Raw genomic sequence first — 6,000 nt, forward strand, 5'->3', positions numbered from 1 at the left:
AAAGTTTGAGCGAAAAAAAATCTTTCCATTGTATAATTGGATGCACAGTAACCCTCTCTCCCTTCGCCTTTCCTGTTAGCGTAGTATTTACTCTCCAAGACAATAAGTTATAAAATCGTAACTTGCTACTACACATGCAGTTGCGCTTATGGCCTCTAGGGGGAAGAGTTACTTAGTACTGCTTTAAGCTCAACTATTCAAACACAATTTTGAACCAAACCAGTGGAGGACTCTCTTTAAAAGACCATTTTGACCATCAATTACTTTTTTTTTTTTATTGCAGTTATAAGGGCAGTGTTTAATTGGGCTAATCAAGTCAAAAACAAACCTACCCTTGCCCTCGTCCAACTTCTGTGGCGTCAGAATACATGAATACCTCAATCCTGTACATAAATACATGAATGCCCCAAGCATGGAAATTCCACCAGAAGTAAATCGGGTACAGCCTTTAAAGTTGAGTGTTTCATGTTTTCTAGCCTCCGCTTTTACACTGAGAACTTGGATTAGCGTCACAACTAAATGAACTTTAACCTCTTAACCTCCACCTGAACCGAGCACATTCTCTCCCAAACCTAAAAGCTCAAAACAGCGACGAAAATGAGGAAAATCCAACAAAAGCAAAATAGAAAAGGAGCGATAAATGTGCCGGAAATGTGACTGAGCTTAAGTTAGACAATTTCACCTTTTTTAAGCCGATAAACTCGTGAACACAGAACTGATGCCAGGGAGAAACCGATGACGAGGCCCAGCAGGGGGCAGCAGAGCACTCGTGTTACTCAGGGGTGCTCTGAGCTCATAGTGACAATGAGCAGATGACGGGACTAATCCAGCCATGAATGGAACAAAACCACCGCTCCGGGTTTGTTTTCGATTAGGGAACGCTGTGACGTGGGAAAGCGGCAAAACAGTAAAGTTTGTCTCATTTTCTTGTTGAACATTAGGCTGAGCGATAAATTTGAAAAGCATTGGTTCTCAGCTGGTGGGGAATGAGCTGAAACTGGGCCGAGGTGGGGCTCGCTGTGGTCGTGAGGACAGGGGTTTAGGTCAAATCACAAACCAAGTGCATGAATGAACCTTTTTTTTTAATAAGAAATATCAACGTTTCCTGTCTTCCAATGCATCCCCCATAAAAGTGCCACTGCTCTCATAGGAAGTGACTTTTCTTTGTTAAATAAAAGCATTCACTATAATTTCATTTGAGGACTATCACTGGGACTTGGAAAGTATAAAAACCTGCTAAAAGCCAATAATAATCTCCTTTTATCCCCAACAAACATAACTTTCTGATTTGAAAAGCATCATTTGGACTTCAGGGTGCAAACAAATGCTTTAGCTTAAGGATTACTTAAGTTTTATGGAGGAATGGGCGCCACAGTAGATGACTTTGTGTCCCAAACAGGAAGTTCCTCAAAGTCAGGGCAACAATCCAGAGCTGTCAGTGAGCTACATTTCATCTGAATCAGTCTGGAAAAGGACGTGTTTATGTCCACGTACTGTCAGGAGGCGAGTTTCATTTGTAGAGTACTATTTGTATACATTCAGTACAGAAAATTACAAGATCAAATCTATTCATAAAGCATCAATGAAAACTTAAACGAAGAACGCAGCCTGGATTTAAACATTGGCCATGTTTACATTTAGACCAAAAATCTGATCCCAATCTGATTTCTGTAGTTCTCAGATTATTGAAGAGACATGTAAACAGTGTAATCGTATACGTTATCTGGTAAAGATGTAAGCTGGTTTCTTTCTGATCTTTCACACTTAAACTTAAACAGGAAAATGAGGCAAAAAGGACAAACTAATGTCACAAAGATTAAAAGTCCCCAAAAAATCCCATATTTCTTTATTTACACCGCGCATTTCGTACACAAGCCAACTCAATGCTCCTAAAGAGAAAGTACTGTGCTGCCGAGTGTCGAGTGGTTAAAGGAACAGTTTTTCCATGCTAGATACTAATAGATATGTTCTTACCTGAGTTTAGACGAGTTGATGCGTACCTGTCTGGCCTTTGTGCCTGTGGAAGAGCTTGGTCGCTTAGGTCGCTATATGAATATACTGGGAGAGGCCAAATGCTAACAACATCTTTGGTCTTTTTGCATGACTGAGGGCACACACAAAGACCAGACAGGTACGCATCAACTCGTCTGAGCTCAGGTAAGAACATCTCTCAGTATCTAAAAGCGGTGGCCTGTTCCTTTAAAGCTGCTCCATCCTCAGAGTTGTGGAAACATTTTCTAAATTGTCTCTCTTCCCTTTTTAAAAGCAGTTTGTGCTTTTTGTATTTAACTCTGCTCACTACAATTACAAAGAAAATGGATGGTTTGAACCAGTGTTAATTTTGACATGTTTTAATTTAGTTTTAGTCTTAGTCTTTTGACTGAAATGTAATTTAATTTTAGTCGAGATTTAATCGGAAAAAATCTTTTCAATTTTAGTCAATTTAGTCGACTAAATTTAAGGCGAATTTAGTCGACTTTGCATTGATAATATTCATTATAATCATATTTAATCTTGTTCCTCTGCTTCATGGAGCTGCTCCACATGATAAAGCTCAGAGCTGATCCTTTGGCAGAGAATTTACATGATCTGAGGCTCTTTCAGACGATCAATAGAAGTTTGGATGATTTTAGTCTCTCCTTTTCATTTTTATTTAGTCTTATTTTAGTCGACTAAAATATCTGGACATTTTAGTCATAGTTTTAGTCTCATGAGAAACTTTTAATTTAGTTTTAGTCCAATTTTAATCGTCAAAAACATCACTTTGACTAAAATTCAGACTAAATATTTTAGTAGATGAAATGAACACTGGTTTGAACCCTGGCTCTTGAGTTCCTAAACCTGGGCTCAAGCACAGGAGGCTGATGCCACATGAAGCACTTTGACTCCAAGTCCAAATATGGAGACGCAGTCACTTTCAGTCGCCATAAAAATCCCAAACCGCTCTGGCTCATGTAGAAACCCGGAGTTTGGGATAATCAGATTTCTGAAGTGAATCTTAACGCTTCAGATCTGATAATTGGTTTATCTGATTACTCCAGTTATCTGATTTTATGTAAACGTAGCCGGTGTCAGGGCTGTGGCCTGTCTCAAATCTTCTGGAAGATGTAGCGTTGCTCTCATTTGAATAAAAGTTTTGGCTACTCTTCCCTCCTCTGACTAATGGTGAGTGTTTAAAGTCTCATTTTTTTAGGATAAAGTTTAAAACTGTGCAAAACTTCAGGTTTCGCCCCAGTACCACCAGCAGGGCACACATTGCAGTTTGAGCATATGCGATAATACACAAAATAGAAGAAGTTACTGGAGTAAATGTACTCGAGTATGTTCCCCCAGATTACTGAGGTGTTGGAAGTCTGTATCCGCAGTTGGCGTCTCCTCCAGCGTGCTCCTGGTGGTCTCCTGGTGTTGCTTCAGAGCCTGCCCCCCTGCGGAGAGCTCTGCATGTGGGGACAGCTGCTCAGAGACGCTCTGCCTCCTGGATCTCCTTCAGGTCCTCACACAAACATTAACTGCTGCTGACAAGTGTTCGTTTGAAGACTGGACGGCTCTGTTTACCTAGAGCTGAAGAGCCAAGAAGTCCAACCATCTTGATGTCTTCTAGAATCGCGCCAAAATGTGCAAAACATGGTAGAAATGACCCAGTTGAGCCTATGAGAATGCTGTGTTAAAATACCCTAGACTGAACTTGTATGGCCCCCTTTTTATCTGAATACGCTGACTGTCACAGGAAAATGGTCTATAGGTGATCGGTATTGCTGGGTTGCAGGTGACATCACAGCATTGATGATGTCATGATGTCATCAATATCATTAATATCAGCCACTGGGTTCATGATCTCTCAGTACAAGACCAAAAATGTCCTCAATTACAAAATAATTTTTCCTCCATACAATAGTATTGGCCTTTAGAACGCTGTGACTTCACCTGCAACTCAGTAATAGACACACGGCATCGAACATAGAAGGGGCCGTGGCTTCGCCGAGGGGGAAAACAGAATCTTTTGGGAAGCACAATTTTTCACTGTGTTTAGCCATTATCTGGCGAAATATAAACTTATTTATCACATAAATAAAGTCAAGTGTAAATCGGGCCCATGTGGATGTTTATTCACAGCAGATTGTTCAGTAGAAGCGACCAAAGAAAATTCTGGAGTTGTAGCTTGTGCTAGCTAGTGTTAGCATTAGCACGATGCTAACATGAAGCATCATGTAAGCCTTCTCCGTTATCTATGTATTTATGAGCAGTTGAACCACTTATCTGCGCGGATGCCAAATTACTCCTGGTATTATTACGCCTTACAATATAGTCCCCCCTTTTATCCGCTTAGAAAATCCACATTGTTTAATTTTGTGTAATTATACTTTGTAGTGGAACACTTCACGTAACCATATTTAAATAGGGAAAACGTGGAAGAGCTTGGTAGCTTCTGTCTTGACCTGTTTTGGAGCTATAGAGGAGAGAGGGAGAGGCTAAATGCTAACGCCGTCTGCGCTGTGTTTACGTGACTGAAGGCACGGGTGAAGATCAGACAGGTCCTAAAGAACTCGTCAAAGCTAAGGTAAGAACATATCTCAGTATGTGAAAACAGTGGCCTGTTCCTTTAAATGAATTATACAAATGTCAAGGCCTTAAAAGTAATTCAAAAGCATGAAATCAGATTCAAACAGTTAGAAAATATAGTTTTTCCTTAGAGACAGAACCCACAACAGTGACATCCCTCAACTATTATCATTTGTCAAAAACACACAAACTACATTCTTGAATAAATTCAGCAGTAGTTCACAGTCTTTTCTCAGTCCTGTTGTGTCCAATTTAGTTTTGAATATCAAAATTTCCTCTCAATCCCGTGTTTGATGGAATGTTTACATATCTTACAAAGTGAAACATGCTGAGATTATCGTCTTCACAGTCTTTTCTTGATTCTCACTTCAAAATGTGTTCCCTCCGTTGTCCGATTCCTCCAGAGGCTACAACCCGCTTTCCAGAAAGGCCTAATTGTTTCTGGATTTAAAGTTGGTGCTTCAGAAAGTGCTGGCGAGTAACCGCGGCGACAGAGAAGTGCTTTGTTTAAGAGCCCAGTGCGTGAGGCCAAGGGGACTGAGCCACACGGAGCCACGAGTCATGGGAAGGACTACACGGGGACTAAACCAGGACTAAACCAGGGCCAGTCATCACAGACACACACGGGAAGGACTACACGGGGACTAAACCAGGACTAAACCAGGGACAGTCATCACAGACACACACGGGAAGGACTACACAGGGACTAAACCAGGACTAAACCAGGGCCAGTCATCACAGACACACACGGGAAGGACTACACGGGGACTAAACCAGGACTAAACCAGGGCCAGTCATCACAGACACACACGGGAAGGACTACACGGGGACTAAACCAGGACTAAACCAGGGCCAGTCATCACAGACACACACAGGAAGGACTAAACCAGGACTAAACCAGGACTAAACCAGGGCCAGTCATCACAGACACACACGGGAAGGACTACACAGGGACTAAACCAGGACTAAACCAGGGCCAGTCATCACAGACACACACAGGAAGGACTAAACCAGGACTAAACCAGGACTAAACCAGGACTAAACCAGGACTAAACCAGGGCCAGTCATCACAGACACACACGGGAAGGACTACACGGGGACTAAACCAGGACTAAACCAGGGCCAGTCATCACAGACACACACGGGAAGGACTAAACCAGGACTAAACCAGGACTAAACCAGGGACAATCACCACAGACACACACGGGAAGGACTACACAGGGACTAAACCAGGACTAAACCAGGGACAGTCATCACATACACACACGGGAAGGACTACACGGGGACTAAACCAGGACTAAACCAGGGCCAGTCATCACAGACACACACGGGAAGGACTACACGGGGACTAAACCAGGACTAAACCAGGGCCAGTCATCACAGACACACACGGGAAGGACTACACGGGGACTAAACCAGGACTAAACCAGGACTACACCA

The sequence above is a fragment of the Gobius niger genome, assembly GCF_951799975.1.
Source record: "Gobius niger genome assembly, chromosome: 24".
Taxonomy (NCBI): domain Eukaryota; kingdom Metazoa; phylum Chordata; class Actinopteri; order Gobiiformes; family Gobiidae; genus Gobius; species Gobius niger.